The sequence below is a fragment of the Chiloscyllium punctatum genome, chromosome 47 (genome assembly GCF_047496795.1).
Source record: "Chiloscyllium punctatum isolate Juve2018m chromosome 47, sChiPun1.3, whole genome shotgun sequence".
In the NCBI taxonomy this organism is placed as follows: Eukaryota; Metazoa; Chordata; class Chondrichthyes; order Orectolobiformes; family Hemiscylliidae; genus Chiloscyllium; species Chiloscyllium punctatum.
In genome coordinates this window covers 23,050,555-23,067,928 of record NC_092785.1, presented here as the reverse complement: position 1 = coordinate 23,067,928, position 17,374 = coordinate 23,050,555, and the positions used below count along the sequence as shown (strand labels likewise).

At 42.4% G+C, this 17,374-nt stretch overlaps 1 pseudogene; it reads right to left on the bottom strand.

Annotated features, from left to right (window-relative positions):
* Positions 1 to 8,053: 8,053 nt before the first annotated feature.
* The window catches only part of LOC140468660 (NACHT, LRR and PYD domains-containing protein 3-like), a 59,759-nt pseudogene continuing 50,438 nt past the window's right edge, over positions 8,054 to 17,374 (bottom strand).

The following is a 17,374-nucleotide window of genomic DNA, read 5'->3' as shown; positions in this document are numbered from 1 at the left end:
TGACACGATTCTCACCCCTCTGCTACCATTTTTTCTGATTCTGTTGTTCAATGTCTTGACAATCAGACACATTTTACTGTCTAGGCAAGTTCGGAAGGGATTGAAGGATCAAAGCAAGAAGGAGAATGACAGTGACCCCGAAATGGAGAGCAGAAGGAAATCTGTGATATTGTTATTTACCATATCTGCAAGTTTCATTCTTCTGTGGTTGGTATATGTATTGCATTTCTTGTATTATCGCATTACGGGCAGGAGTGGTAGAGATTATAACAATTCCGAATACATATTTAGTGAAGTTGGAGATACTCTTCAACATTTCAGCTGCTGCACAAATACATTTATTTATGGGGCAACTCAGTCCAAGTTCAGAAACCAGCTCAAGATCATTGTGAAATATCCATTTACATCCATTATCCAATTAGTCAATACACCAAATTGATAAAATCAGCATAGTGATAGATTATTTCCTCTCTCCTTCCATCAGTTCAAAGAAGGAAACACAGCTTTGCTGCAAAAGTATTAAAGTACTGGCTCATCAGATAGACCAGAGCATGTTATTTTCTGAGTTTCAATTTGATCTGACATTACTCATATATACCTCTCCATTCCGTATATACTCTTCTCTACTTCATTTCCTTGAAGACGTTGTTTCCTTCAAAATCTGTGCAACTGTTTCTGCAGGTACAAGTTTGTGTCCTTTGAAACTAAGTTCTACCCTTTCCTTTAAAATGACATTCTTCCGTAGTTATCAAAGATATCTTACATCATGTTTGAACAAGGACAGAATAAAACTTTAAACAATTGTAAACTTATATACCCACTCTACTGTTGTAACTTGTTCCATATCAATACAATAGAAAACAAAACAACACAACAAGAGACCCTTCAGCTGACAAAGCCTGCCTGGATCCTGATCCTTATTTAGATCCATTACTTTCTATTCCCCTGCTCACCTCTTATTCATGTGTCTATCAAAATATGCTTTAAATGTTGTTAATCTGCCTACTTCCACCATCAACACTGGAGGTACGTACCAGGCACCCATCCTCCTCTGTGTGAAAAACTTCCCTGCACTTCTCCCCTCAACCTTCCCCCTTTCACTTTGAAGCTGTTCTTTCTTATAGTTGACCGTTCCACCCTGGGAAGAGCCTTTGACGATCTATCCTAATTATGCAAATCTTAATAATTGTGGATTCTAGAATTGGGAGGAAATAGTCTCGAAGTCAGGACCAAACCATTCAGGAAAGATGTGAGGAAGCACTTCTGCACTCAATGGGCGGTGACATAACTCCACAGAGACCAATAACCCGTCACCAAGTCACTCTTTACTCACACGTGGTGTCATGAAACTACGGTTGACAGAGGTGCAATTTGTTTCTTTTATGACAAAAGATTGAGACAGAGGCAAAGAGCAGTCTGTTTCAAAGCCCATAAATAAAACAGTCTGTTAGGTCTTGGAGTTTTTTTAATGTAATATTGGAACAATAGAAACAGCCCGAATGGGTGGGGCAAGTTTCAACAGAACCAGGATTTTTACTTCTTAGCTTTTCAGAGGCAGTTACTGGAATCTTGAAGCTGTGTTTAGAAGCCAGCATTTGGCTTTCCTTGCTATTCTCTAGCTCTTTCAAAGTTTTGTCTTAGTATTTTCTCACCTGAACTAATGAACTATCTGTAAGTCGATTTATTTTACAAAATTCGCCTTTGCCAAGTGCATGTTTATGGGGTGTTACTATATTGGTACATTTACTGTTTAGTCGTCAAATAATTTATTATTCTGTTAGGTTTTCTAGTAGTGTTAAGCGATTCAAATTCCTTCTTCCTGTTGTTGTACTTTAACTGTACTGTATGAGTAAAGTGTATTTTCCTGCAAATCTATTAGTTTGGCCAATCGACTTTAATCTGGAACGCACTGCCTGACACTTGCCTTTAAAAATAAGAAATATGTAGTGTCTCAGATTACTTCTTAACATTGTTGAGGGGGTTTAATCTGGTCCATAACAATGGGAACTCCTCCACACTGATCTAGCTCCCTCAGAGTCAGCTCTCAACGTTAAGGGGATCCCTTCACATCAGAGGGCAGTGCTGTGTGATTAAACAGTGAACGGGAGGACAGGGATTAAATCAAAATTGATTTGAACGGGGAAATAATACCCTTTACTCCTTGCTGTGCCCATCTCCCCTGAATATCTCAAGGGCGTTGGTGGACACCACGTACTCCTCCAGAGACACCCGGGCTCTGACATAGCCGCGGAAGAAAGGCAGGATACTAATACATGTTCTTAACAGTATCCCTGAAACTATTGGTTATTTTCAATCCCCGCACTATCGCCTAGCTGTGGTTGTGCTTATTATTTTTCCGCAGCACCATGTTGTGTGTGTACAGGTGTGAGATGCAGTGAAAGACAAAAGCTGCACGAATTTTTAATCAAGTTTATACCACCAGGAAGAAAGGAAACATCCGAGTGGCCTGTGACAAGCAGTGCTCTTCACATCAAAGGGCAGTGCTGCATGATCAAACAGTGAAGGAAATGACAGGGATTAAATCAAAATAGATCTGGACGGGAAATAGTACCCTCCTCGCCATGCGATGCCCATCTCCCCCTGAACAGCTCAAGGGTGTTGGTAGACACCACGTACTCCTTCTGCAGAGAAACACGGGCTCTGACACAGCCGCGGAAGAAAGGCAGGACACTAATACTTTTTTTTTCTTTTTTTTTTCAGTGACAAGCACTGCCCCTTTGCATCAAAGGGCAATGCTGTGTGATCAAACAGTGAAGTGGGAGACAGGCTCCGCTCCTGGTTATATATTTTTTCTTTCCTTTTAACCCCCACACTACGGCCTAAGTGCGGTAGTGCTTATTTTTTTCCCCAACACCCATGGTGTGTGTGTGTACAGCTGTGAGACGCAGTGAAAGACACAAAGTGCACGAATCTTTATTCAATTTCCACGACCAGGAAGATAGGAAAACACCCAAGTGGCCAGTGACAAGCAGTGCCCTTCACATCAAAGGACAATGCTGTGTGATCAAACGTTTAAGGGGAGGGTAGGGATTAAATCAAAATAGAGTTGGACAGGGAAATAATACACTCCACTCCCTGCGGCGCCCACCTCTCCCTGAACGACTCCAGGGTGTTGGTGGACACCGCGTGCTCCTTATCCAAGGACACCCGGGCTCTAATGTAACCCCGGAAGAGGGGACTAATACTTTTATCTGTCAGATGGGGCTGCCTGATTGCACCAAATTCACAGCCCCAATCAACAAATTCATTTTCGATGACGTCATTACAATCACTACAAATACTAAATGTATGAAGCTCTCTTCCACAAAATCCAGTTGATGCAAAAAAGTTTGTTAAATTTACGTATATGATAGTTACATTTTTATTAAGCCATGTCATTTGGGTTAAGCCACAGAACAGTCATGATCTGAGTGAATTTCAGAACAGGCTCGAGAGGCTGAATGGTCGACCCCTGTTCCTATGTTTCTGTCATCGAAGGAAAACAGGGTCACCTACCAAGTCTCTCTCACAGCTAAAATGCTGCATTACAGGCACATTCCCTGTGAATCACCTTTGCACCCCATCCACGGTAAGATCGAACATTATTTGCATTAACCTTTGTGTGGCTAGTTAATAAGGTTAGAGCAAATGGGATTCAGAATTACTGAGCCAATTGGATGCAAATTTGCGTGAAGATATGAGACAGAAGAGGGATGGTGGAGGGTTCATTTTTGGACGGAGACCTGTGATCAGTGGTGTGCTACATAAATTATTGCTAGTCCACTGCCTTTTGATATTTATATGAATGATTTGGATGTGTGTGTAAGATATGTGACTTGTAAGTTAGCTTATTGCACCAAAATAGGAGGTGTCATAGACAGTGAAGAAGATTATCTCACGAGTACAATAGGACCTTGAACAGATGTGCCATCCACCAAAGCGTGGCAGATTGCGTTTAATGGAGATAAATGTGAGGGATTGCATTTTAGTAAGACAAACTAGGGAAGGATTCATGGTAGGGCCTCGCGACCGTTCCCAAAAAAAAACTGGGGTGCAAATGCATCGAAACTTGAAAACGAAACACAAGAATACAGGGTGATGAAGAAAACATTTGGCATGCTTGCGTTGATTGGCCATTACATTAGGTATAGGAGTTGGGATGTCAGATTATTGCTACACAGGACATTGGTGAGGCCATGTTTAGAATTCTGCAAACAATACTGATCACCCTTCTTGAGGAATGATGTTGTTAAACTTGAGAGGGTTTAGAAACGATTTACATGGATTTTGTCAGGATTAGAGTGTTTATGCTTCAGGGAGAGGCAGAGTATGGGGGGGGGGGCATTTTCCTTTGAACATTAGAGATTTCGGGGTGACCTTTTAAAGGTTTATAAAATCATGGGGGACAAAGGTTGGATGAATAGTAAAAACCTTTTTCCTCGGATGGGCGTGTCCAATAATAGTGGACAGTACGTGAGAAGGGTAAGACTTACACCAACCTGAGAGGTAACTCCACACTGAGCGGTTGCATGTGTGGAGGAGAGCTGCCAGAGAGAATGGTGGAGGCAGGTACAAATGCCGCATCTAAAATACACCTATGTCTCTGTGTGGTGAGTGCTTTTTCCTGAACATTTCATGAACATAAAACGGAGACATTGCAAGGCACTAAATTCCACATCAGTGACTCATTACCGAACCAATCCAATCCAATGGATGAGTAAATCAACCAGATGCGTGGGTAATTGCTGAACAACTCCTACCAGTACTGCTCTGGACAAGTATTCATGTTCGAAGTGGACTTTGCACAATACGATAGATATGCACTCAAAAGGAATTATCGTGTTTAATAACACTTTTGCTTTTAATGTATAGACTGCAGGATAAGTCTGCTTTTCTCCAGGTAATGTGTTTGAGTAGTTTCCATACTCTTTTATACAGCAGCAGCATTGGATGATAAAAAAGATTGTTTCCTTTTGACAAACACCCTTCATATTTCTCATCCACTACATTCAACTCTGTTGCTCTCACAGCAGTGTTTATCTTAATTTTCGTAGTTGTCATTGACATTTTAGTTTGATCAGTATTTTCCTGGAGAGTTTTTTTCTGGACAAACTTCTGTGCACCACATTAACTCCCTTGGACACGAAAATGTAATGAAAAAGGTGCCTACCTTGTTCCAACAGAAACACAAGGTATCGATTTTCACTTCCAATCTTATCACTCTCCTTTCTGGGCCATGGAATTCATTCTGAGCCATTGCCAACTGTACCCTATTTATATTGGCTACTTGCTTTTCTTTCACTCTCACACTTTCAATTGTTTGTGGGTTTGCGGAATGACAGAAATACAGCATTAATTTCATGGATCAGCTCAATCATTAGCTACTCCTGCAGTTGTAACACTCTAGCCTTCAACAAGTTTCTCAATCTTACAACGACTACTGATTGCTACCTTACATTGAAAAATATCACATTTTTCCCAAAAACGTGTTATTGTATTATTCACAATGTTACGTTCATTGGTAAGATGGTAGATAATAGGCTTTTTGTATTGATCTCATTATTGTTCTTCACATACCTTTGTTAATAGGTAAGGAAGTATTCTCACAGGAACAGGAGGCAGTTAGTAAGATGTATAACCAAGGCTGACAGTCATATTCAGGGAAATGAATCTCGTTGTCTGGGGCTGAGAGTAAAATACACATGAATGACTCTAGGCTATTTTGGCAGTTTGGAGGTCTCCAGACACCACTGTGCTTTCCGATCTCAGCCTGTAGAGGACAGGCACAAAATCAAACATACAAGGAGTCACTCTAATAAGAGATATTTAGCCCATGAATTCTGAATACTTCAAAAAACCATGATGAATAGAATAGTTTTGCTTCATCACTATCTCCATCCTTTCAAATTGCAACATTTCCTTCATCTTGTTTTCCCTTTTCTTGGATCTTTGGAGATGTTTTTCGAACTGCTTCATCTCTTCTTCATGCTCAAACTATTTTACGTAACTTCTTCATGGGCAATGCCAATGACATATATTGGAGTGATCCCTGATATTCCACACATTCCATATGCTTTGATAACATTTCAATTCCCTGTTTTCTTTGCTCTGATGGGCATTTGCACCTGTAAATCATTTTTCAGTTCAGCCCTGCTTAAGCCTTGTAAATTAGTCAGTGTTATCTCCTCCCTCTGCTGCACAATTAAATCTACTTCCATTGCCATTTGATATTTTCGTACAGACTTTAATACTGGTCTATGCTCTGCTTGCTAATGAATTACTCTAACCCACAGCCAATCCACATGGTCTACATTTAGAAATTCATCACAGATCTTCCAAACCTTTGTCACGGGTTGAACAGACAAGAGTACACTCATAATCAAGTAAAACTGCACATCTGAGCTGTTGCCACCCAGGTTGATAGTGTTGTTGGGACTATGACGTTTCAACCACATTTCTGATCACAAATGACTCTTTTATAGGTAATCAACGTTCTCCACTTGAAAAAAAAATCAGTACACACTATCTATGAGCCATTAAATATGTAAAAATATGTTGCAGACATTAGATTCCCTACGCTATGGAAACAGAACATTTAGTCTAACAATACCACATTAACTCTATGAACAGGATCCCACCCCTCTGACTAATGCTCCTAACAAATTTGGAGAACATAGCATGGCCAATTCACCTGACCTACACATCATTGGAACGTGGGAGGAAACACACGCATTCATGGGGAGAATGTTCAAACTCCACACAGACAGTCGCCCGAGGCTGGAATCGAACCTGGGACCCTGGCACTGTGAAGCAACAGTGCGAGCCATCATGCGGCCCCATTCATGTATGCATCTTGGTATATGCAAGTGACTATAATGGATCAAATGTTTCACTTGACAAACCCAGGCCTCAGGATGTTATTCTGGCTGTGAGCGAGTGGCAAATACATTAATAAGGCAGAGTATATATTTCATACATTTTTTCAGCAACTTCCTTTGAGCAAGCAGAAAATCATTAATCATGTACTCAGTAACCTAGAAATAACTCATTCTGATCCTCTTCCTGGGTGAGCCCAGACACTGAATGCTGGCCTCCATTCGGCACTGATATCGATCCAAGCTCTGCAGCCCTTGCTGGCATCCTAAACCCAAACACTTTCCACGAGGGTTACTGTGCACTGATACTAATCAAGAACCCCTGGTTATTTGATCTCCACACCAAGGAATGTTGTTGACAACTGTCAGCGTTCCAATGCAGCTCAGCCTGAGTCCCACTCTGGCTCTCTCCTGACTGTGTTTGTCCCCATTGCTCAACACTGAGGCCCAGATATCCTGTAGAAACCACACTGGGAGGCTGCGGTTCTGACATCTCGTGACCCTGTGGCCGGCCTCTGACCTCACCATGGGAGATTACCCCCCCTACCCCGACTGAGAATGAGCTGTAAACTGGTAAACGGTCAACCATGTTTCAACCTGGTGCATGGCTGCTTAAAGAGTCATTGAGATATACAGCACACAATCGGAGCATTCGGTCCAACTCATCCACACCGACTAGATATCCTCAACTAATCTGGTCCCCTTTGCCAACACCAGGCCCAAAACCCTCTCAACTCTTATTATTCCTATTTCCAATCAGATGACTTTTAAATGTTGTAATTGTACTAGCCTCCACCACTTCCGCTGGCAGCTCATTTCATACACGCACCACCCTCTGCATGAAAGAATTTGGACATGATGTCCCTTGTAAATATTTCCCCTCTCACCCAAAAGCTATGCCCTCTGGTTCCGATCACTCCCATGCCAGCGAAAAGACCTTGTCCATTTATCGCATCCATGCCCTAATGTTTTTATAAACCTCTATAACGTCACTCCTTAGCCTCTGATGTCCGGTGGAAATCAGACCCAGCCTATTCAGCTTCTCCCTAAAGCACAAATCCTCCAAACCTGGAGACATCCTTGTCAATCTTTTCTGCACCCTTTCAAGTTTTACAACATCCTTCTGGTAGGAAAGAGACTAGACTTCCATTGACCAAATACAATGACAGCAGTAATCTTTAGAGATTGAAAGATTCATCTGCTGAAACAGTCAGTCCAGCTCGAGATTCCTGCAGTGACTTTAGACATCTCTTTCCATTTGGACTGAAACAATTTCCCCATAGCCTGAAACAGAATGAAGACTGAACAGGGAACAAGCAGATTAAGCACAGCCATAACTAAAATGGAAGTAATCCTTCAAAAGCTATTAACAAATATTATCCAGAAATGTGAAGACAAACACTCACCCGATCAGCTCCAAATCTCTGCGGGGCTGTATGAGGCAGGTGACAGTGGGGTGAATTGGTCTGTGACGGAATTTAATCCCAAATCAAGAACTTTCAATGACTGGTTTGTACTGACAGCAGTGGAGAGCTCCTGATCACAAGAATCTATGAGACGGAGGTCATACAAGCTGGGCAGAATGGGAAGACAAATGAAAAGAATCAAAGTAATCCTCCACTGTTCATTAAAAAAATACGAACACTGGTTATGTGAATAATGTGCAGTGTTTGATAGTAAAACAGTCTCTAATGAAAGTACCTATTGAAGTGTGTATTTAAATTAATTCTTGAATAGAATAAGTCATGTACAGTGTGACATCAACTCATAGAAACACAATCTCAGGGTCTGGTACATATTGCAGTTTCTGTAGTTGACAGTCCGAACTCCTCAGTATTTCACAAAGTATCTCCAAAATTGTACTTATTCATGTTCAGTTCCAATAAAGACTGGTTCGTACTGATAGCAGAGCTGACAACATGGACACAAGGTTTTATATCACGACATCTGTACAGCCTAAGGATGAAAGAGAAAGGAACGCCAGGAATCAGAGTACAACCTCGGTGCTGATCATTACTTATCCAAATAATAACTTAATTATAAACGCAATCTCACATAGTGTGGAACTCGCAACAGCTTTTGTATTTTGCAATGAGGATTCAACGGAGCATTTGACAGAAGTTTCAATCCGAACTGTTTTAGCTTATTATTGTCGACATTTAATTCTGCCAGTGACAGTGTTGTGTTGAGGCGAGACTATCAGCACAATATTCTGAGAGAGCGTGGCCATGAAGCCTGAGGATTAGAATCAGCAGAAGTACCCAGTTTTCATATTGAGTTGTGCTAATAATAAAGTGATGAGCATGTAGCTATTAGAAACACAGTTTAAATGTTTGGGTACATACTCTAGTTTCTTTATTTTACCGTTTGAGTTCCCCAGAGCTGGTAATAGCTGTTTCTCTCCTGAATCTCCAAAAACATTATTATTCAGATTTACTGTAGTCAGAGATAGACACCGTGCACGAGAGCCAGGGAGAGAGAAAACGAGTGCATGAGAAAGCCAGAGGGGGTGGGGGGTGGGGGGGGGGGGGGAAGAGAGAGAGGGCGAGGGGGGAGAGAGAGAGGGAGAGAGAGCGAGAGAGACAGATAGAGAGAGAGAGGTGGCGCACATGAGGGAGTCAGAAAAGTGTGTGTGTAAGAGAAAAAAGAGAACAAATTATCAGGGTTTTACTATTAACATTACAATAATGATGATGTAAGCATTCAGAGATGCAGGTCTCACATATCGACAGGCGTACCCCGAGCAGAGAGGAAAAGGGTGGTGTGGAAAAGCACAGCAGGTCATGCAACATCTAAGGAGCAGGTGAATCAACAATTCGGGCATAAGCCTTTCATCAGGGGAGTCGGGAGCAGACAAAGAGATAAATGGGAGCCGCAGTTGCTGCGGAAGACAAGACGAAAGCCACATGCACGTTCACGTCCACCCCCACAGACACCATCGAACACACCACTTCCACTCACCCACTGCTCTGACCATCCCCATGTAGCAGAGCAGGAGCAGGCCATTGGCTCACTTAGATTGCTTCACCATTTAATATGATTGGAGATGATCAGTTTTTATTTTGAACTCTACATTTCCATCTAACCTCAGTAACTTAGATTGTTATTACGCAAATAAACTATCTAACTGTGACTTTCCAATATTCAATAACCCCAACTCCAACACGTTTTTGGACAGTGTTCAATTTCTCTCAACTCTGAAAACGAAGTTCTCCTCATCTTTATCCGAAAAAGCTAAGCCTTAATTTTAAAGCAGTGACCCAACATTCTGAAATCACCCACAAGAACCACCATCCATTTGATATCCAACCCATCAAGTCCCTGAAGGCTTTAGTCACTTTGATCAAGTTACCCACAAACACATCTAAACTTCATTGGAAACAAACCCAGTCCGGCCTCGAATCTTCCTAAGATAAGCTACTCGTTCAAAGTATTAATCTGTTATGCAAAACCACCTCGAATGCATTTACATCCATCTTTAAATGAGACTGGGTGACAATGAATTGAGCCTGTAAGTTTTCAATATAGGTTATGACAGTGAAATTAAAGAGCAGGGTTTAGTTAACCAACCTTGTACCAAATGAACTAATGCAGCCTCGGGTTTTGTGTCAGCAGGAATTCATAAATAATAGTTTGTGCCATCAAATCATTGCAGAGAGGCTTTGGGGCCAGAAGAGGTTTGGACATAGGGAGATGAAGAACACTGGTAAGAAACGTTGTAAAACAGTAATGGTGTAACTGTTCCTTGACTGAGTGGAAGAGTCATGCATGTCATTAATCTATGACCTGGAATTGAAATGTATTTTTCCTTCTGTTTGTCTAAAGCATGAGTAGATGCTTCTGGTATAAAACCACTGAATATTTCTGTATTCTCCAGAGACTTACTCTGGGTGAACTAGTGATGCTCTCCCTGCATTGTTTGAATAAAACAACTGTAATCTTGTACTCAGTCTCCAGTGGTCATTTACATTACAACAACAGAAAACAAAACTACACACAGTATCTAGCATGTGATATCACGTGGCCTGTACACCTGAAGCATAGCAGTCTTACTTTTACGTTCAAATCCAATTGTAATAAAGGATAGTTTCCCTTCAAGTTAATGAAAATGCTGCAGCTGTAACTCAAAAACTAAAATCGCTCAACACCTCAGAATTCATCAACCATTCCGTCTTTAAAGGAGCATAATGTTTAACCAATATAACAGACTTTTATCGAAGGATTGTCATTTGCTTTCGATAAGGGAGGCTGTGAATTTACTGTATCTGTGTTTGATCCCCCTGTACGTTCCTGCTTCCATCCATTTTTGGATACAGGAATTGCCTTTCTTCAAAAGTCCTCTCTTGGCCTAAAGCTTTGTATTAATATTTGAGGACTAAAAGGATGACTAGGGTAGGAATAGTCCAGCCAAAGACAAAAGTGGGAAGTTGTGTGTGGAGCCTTTGGAGATCGAGGAGGGGTTAAATGAAAAAAAAAACTCATCTGTTTTCGCTGATGAAAAGGAGAAAACAGAAATACAGGCTATTGGAATTGGAAGGATTCAGGTTAGTAAGGAGCGGTGTTAACAATTTCCGAAGGTGTGAAAGTAGATAAGCCCCTGTGTTGATTGAGATTTATCCGAGAATTCTCTGGGAAGCGAGGAAGGAGATGGTCGAGCGTTTAGCCGTGATCTTTGAGTTTCCATTTTCTAAATGTTTTGTAACTGAAGACCTTGTTCAAGCAGAACAGCAGAGATGACCCAGATAATTATAGAACATTGATCCTTACGTCTGTTGTTGGAAAAGTTTTGGAAAGGATTACAACAGATAGGACATATAATCATCTAGCAGGTAGCAATTTGATTGGAGAGAGTCAACATGGTTTCGTCAATGGCAGGTCGTGTCTTACAAACTTCATCGAAATTTTTGAGAAATCGACTAAGCATGTGGATCCGGGTAGGACAGTTGACGTGGTAAAAACAAAAACTACAGATGCTGGAAACCAGAGTCTAGTCTGGAGTGGTGCTGGAAAAGTATAACAGGTCAGGCAGCATCCGAGGAGCAGGAAAATCGACGTTTCGGGCAAAAACCCGCCATCAGTTGACATGGTGCACATGGACTTCAGTAAAACCTTTAATGAGGACCCGCATGGTGGGCTTTCAGAGAAAATGCAGAAGCATGAGAAAGGGTGATTTAGAATTTTGGATTAGAAACTGGCATTCTGTAAGAAGTCAGCGAGTGCTGGTGGATGGGAAATATTCAGCCTGGAGTCCGGATGCTAGTGGTGTGTCACAAGGCTCTGCTTGGGTACCTATTTGCCATTTGTATAAAATGAACACAGGCATAGGTGGATGGGTTAGTATGTTCACATATGACAGTAAAGTCGGTGGAGTGGTGGAACGTGCGGAAAAATGTTGCAGGTTGCAGGGGGATCTGGATAAACTGCAGAATTGGGCTGAGAGGTGGCAAATGGAGTTCGGTGCAGAGAAATGCGAGGTGCCTCATTTTGGGAAGAATAACAGGAAGGCAGAATATTGGGTCGATAGAAAGATTTTTGGTAGTGTGGATGTGCACAGGGATCTTGGTGCCCATGCAATAGATCACTGAAAGATGCCACCCAGGTTGATAGTGCTGTTAAGAAGGCATATGGTGTGTTAGATTTTATTGGTAGAATGATTGAGTTCCTGAGCCATGCCATGCTACAACTGTACAAAATACTCGTGCGGCCTGACTTGGAATATTGTGTACAGTTTCGATTGCCCCATTACAGGAAGGATGTGGAAACATTGCAAAAGGTGCAGGCGGGCGTTAGCAGGATTTTGGCGGGTCTGGAGTGAAGGTCTTATGAGGAAAGGCTGAGGGACTTGGGTCATTTGTCATGGAAGGCGTAGAGAGGATTTAATAGAGACATGCAATATTATCAAAGGATTAAATTGGGCGAGCAATGAGAGTATTGTTTCCTTAAACGATGACGCCGGCTTGTATGAGGGGCCAGAGTTGCAAATCGAGGGGTGATAGATTTAAGAGCGATGTCAGAGGCAGGTTCTTTACTCAAAGCGTGTTAAGGCCTTCGAATGCCTGCCTGCCAGTGCAGTGAACACAGTCACATTAGGGGCATTTAAAGAGTGCTTGGATAAGCATATGAATAATGAAGGAATAATGTCGGGAATGGGCTTAGATTTGTTCATTGTTCGGTGCGATATTGAGGACCATAAGGCCTGTTCTGTGCTTTATTGCTCTATATTCTATGAATCTTGCTAATTTTGTAAATTCATGCCAATACACCTCCAACGTCGTTAGCAATTTCCTTCAAGACCCTGTGATGAAGTCCATCTGAAGCTGGAGACTAGTCAGTCCCCCATGTCATCAGTTTCCTGAGTAAGGTCTCCTTAGAGAATGTAATCTCACTACGTTCCTCACTCTCACCTCCTGATTTTGTTTTATCTTCGACAGTGAGAGAGAAGTAAAATACTTGTTCATCTCATTAGCCACTTCCTTATTTTCTACCATTAACTCGATTTTCTCACTCTGCTGAGGACTTATATTTACTTTACGTCCAGATTTTATATTCATAAAACTGTGGAGACTCTTGTTTTTCTGTTTTTAGATTTCAAGTTTGCTTCTTCTCACATGCTAGCTCCCTTTTTCTGATTAACCTTTCAAGCATTCTGTTCCGTTCTTTATTTTCAGATCAATCATCTGACGTATCTTCATCTTTAAAACTGCATCAAATTGAATGGCTTCTCTCACTTGCTTAGCTAACCACAGATAGGAAGTCCTCCCTCTAAACTTTATTCCTTTAGTTGGAATAGAGTAATTCTGAAGGATGCTCTTAAATGTCACCACTGTCGCCATTAATCTACGTCGGAGCTGCTCATGTTATTCACTTCAGCTCGCTTAACTTTCATACCCACACCTTATTTAAAATTAAAATATTTTTCGTCAGCCTAATCTTCTCTGTTTCAAACCTGATGCAAAATTGAATCATATTTTGATTGCTGCTATCTCGGAGTGTCTTTAATCGGAGATTGTTTCACAAATCATGTCACATCACACAATTCCCATAATATGATAAACGTATAACCTGCTGCCTGATTGTTCAAGTACATGCAGGTCGAAGAAACTCTCTCAAAAGTAAGGGATAACTTCTCATCCAGGCGACTACTGCCAAGTTGATTTGGACTGTCTATATATAGATTCAAGTCAGTAATGATTATTGCCATCGCACTGTCACAAAGTCCAATATTTCTTCTTGTCTAACTTGTCCAACACTGTGGTCATCATTAAGGGGCCTGCAGACCACTCCTATTAGATATTGCTTTCCTCTGAGAATCGCCGTGCCATAATGATTCATTTCAACGTATGTTATGGATTTTTTTATTTTATTTTGAAAGACATGAAGCTTTCACTTTTCTCTTTGTTTACTTTGTGATGTTAAGTTTGATGGTTGCTGTATTCCTAGCTTTCCGTTAGTTCTCCGGCCATTCTTGCTATTCTCCGACTCTCATTTCTCATGTTTTCGTTTTCCTTTCAAGTTTCTTTTTTTTTTGACAAATCACATCTTTCCATTTTTCATCCCTTGCGCCATCTACTGAGTTCAAAAGCGTCTCTCATTCCTTGTTACCATCAAGGTGACTGAGCAGTCAGCACAGCTACCTCACAGCTCCACGGACCTGGGTTCAAATCCAGCTTTGTGCGACCGTCAGTGGGTGTTTGCAAATTGTCCCCATGCCTGCATGTGAGTCCTTCTGATGTTCCAGTTTCTGTTCAAAGACTTTCATGCCAGGTGATTTGGCCTTCCTCATTCGCCCAGTGTTCAGTGATGTGCGTTCGTCAGGGGAACTGTAGAGCAATAGAGTAAGGGAATTGGTCTCGGTGCTATACTCTTTGGAGGTTCAGTGTGGACTTGTTGGGCCAAATGGCCTGTTTCGACACTGTTGGGAATCTATGATTCCCAAGATGGGCTGCATGCAAAAGGACTGTTCTGGCACAGGCAAACCGAAGTGTATCACTCTCACTCTCACTCTCTCAGTGCCATACGAATCAAAACACACTTCTCTTACATCATTTGCTGTACAATGTATTTTCCAACTTTATGCATCCTATGTCAACTTGCAAGTGGTTCAGATAGCATTCTATAGATTAGAAACGTTGACAGTCGATTTTTATTTGCTGCCTAGACCCTTGTACTATCTAGGTGAACATTTTACTTAATTCTACCAATGGCATTGATACCAATGTTGACCAAGTCATCGGGACTTTCTCCCTTCCATTAAATATTAGAAACAATCGCACACAGTCTGATACTCGCGCGAGTTGATGCATTATATAGTCCGGTTTGCTCAGAATCTCAGCCAGTAATTTCACTCCTAAATCTTCCACTTTGTTGCTTCCCAGCATAAACAGAATGAAAGAGTGAGAAACAAAGTGAATAAAATACTGTTTGTTTTTATTTTCTTTTCTGTCTTGAATGTACACAGATTTACCAAAAAATATCAGAAAATAATCAGATTTTCCCAAAATTGGCAGCTAGATTTGTTATGTTCAGAACCCCAGTGAATGTCGTTAAATTCAATGATAGGCCTTACTGGACAGTAGGTCTGTAACTCATTAGTGAGAGCTACAGTCTTCATAAAGTGGGGTAGTAGGCATAGCTACAAGGTAAACTGCATCACTGTAAGTCAAAATGATGTCAAGGTGGAAATTTATGGGAAGGATAGTTACATTTTTTTGAGTGCGAGCAGCAGATAAGGTAAGACTGTTTGTTTTAAAAGTACTTACCGGTAGCGGGCAGCGGTGTTTTTTTTCACTCTCTCTTCACAGAAAGAGCGGGAGCAGCAGGGGGAAGTGACGACGACCAGAGAGGCAGCCGGGAAGGAAAGCAGTGAGTATAAATACTCACCCTTCGACGCTAACGGTCAGTTTGAGTGCGAGCAGCAGCTAAGGTAAGACTGTTTGTTTTAAAAGTACTTACCGGTAGCGGGCAGCGGTGTTTTCTTTCACTCTCTCTTCACAGAAAGAGCGGGAGCAGCAGGGGGAAGTGACGACGACCAGAGAGGCAGCCGGGAAGGAAAGCAGTGAGTATAAATACTCACCCTTCGACGCTAACGGTCAGTTTGAGTGCGAGCAGCAGCTAAGGTAAGACTGTTTGTTTTGAAAGTACTTACCAGTAGCGGGCAGCGGTGTTTTTTTTCACTCTCTCTTCACAGAAAGAGCGGGAGCAGCAGGGGGAAGTGACGACGACCAGAGAGGCAGCCGGGAAGGATAGCAGTGAGTATAAATACTCACCCTTCGACGCTAACTGTCAGTTTGAGTGCGAGCAGCAGCTAAGGTAAGACTGTTTGTTTTAAAAGTACTTACCGGTAGCGGGCAGCGGTGTTTTCTTTCACTCTCTCTTCACAGAAAGAGCGGGAGCAGCAGGGGGAAGTGACGACGACCAGAGAGGCAGCCGGGAAGGAAAGCAGTGAGTATAAATACTCACCCTTCGACGCTAACTGTCAGTTTGAGTGCGAGCAGCAGCTAAGGTAAGACTGTTTGTTTTAAAAGTACTTACCGGTAGCGGGCAGCGGTGTTTTCTTTCACTCTCTCTTCACAGAAAGAGCGGGAGCAGCAGGGGGAAGTGACGACGACCAGAGAGGCAGCCGGGAAGGAAAGCAGTGAGTATAAATACTCACCCTTCGACGCTAACGGTCAGTTTGAGTGCGAGCAGCAGCTAAGGTAAGACTGTTTGTTTTAAAAGTACTTACCGGTAGCGGGCAGCGGTGTTTTCTTTCACTCTCTCTTCACAGAAAGAGCGGGAGCAGCAGGGGGAAGTGACGACGACCAGAGAGGCAGCCGGGAAGGAAAGCAGTGAGTATAAATACTCACCCTTCGACGCTAACGGTCAGTTTGAGTGCGAGCAGCAGCTAAGGTAAGACTGTTTGTTTTAAAAGTACTTACCGGTAGCGGGCAGCGGTGTTTTCTTTCACTCTCTCTTCACAGAAAGAGCGGGAGCAGCAGGGGGAAGTGACGACGACCAGAGAGGCAGCCGGGAAGGAAAGCAGTGAATATAAATACTCACCCTTCGACGCTAACGGTCAGTTTGAGTGCGAGCAGCAGCTAAGGTAAGACTGTTTGTTTTAAAAGTACTTACCGGTAGCGGGCAGCGGTGTTTTCTTTCACTCTCTCTTCACAGAAAGAGCGGGAGCAGCAGGGGGAAGTGACGACGACCAGAGAGGCAGCCGGGAAGGAAAGCAGTGAGTATAAATACTCACCCTTCGACGCTAACGGCAGTTTGAGTGCGAGCAGCAGCTAAGGTAAGACTGTTTGTTTTAAAAGTACTTACCGGTAGCGGGCAGCGGTGTTTTCTTTCACTCTCTCTTCACAGAAAGAGCGGGAGCAGCAGGGGGAAGTGACGACGACCAGAGAGGCAGCCGAGACCCGGAAATAGGTAGAGCGTAGGCTTACCTGGGTAGGTGTGTTTCCCCTTTAAAAGCGCGCAGCTGAAGAACCCGAGGCACTACGGAGGTAGTGCCTCCCACC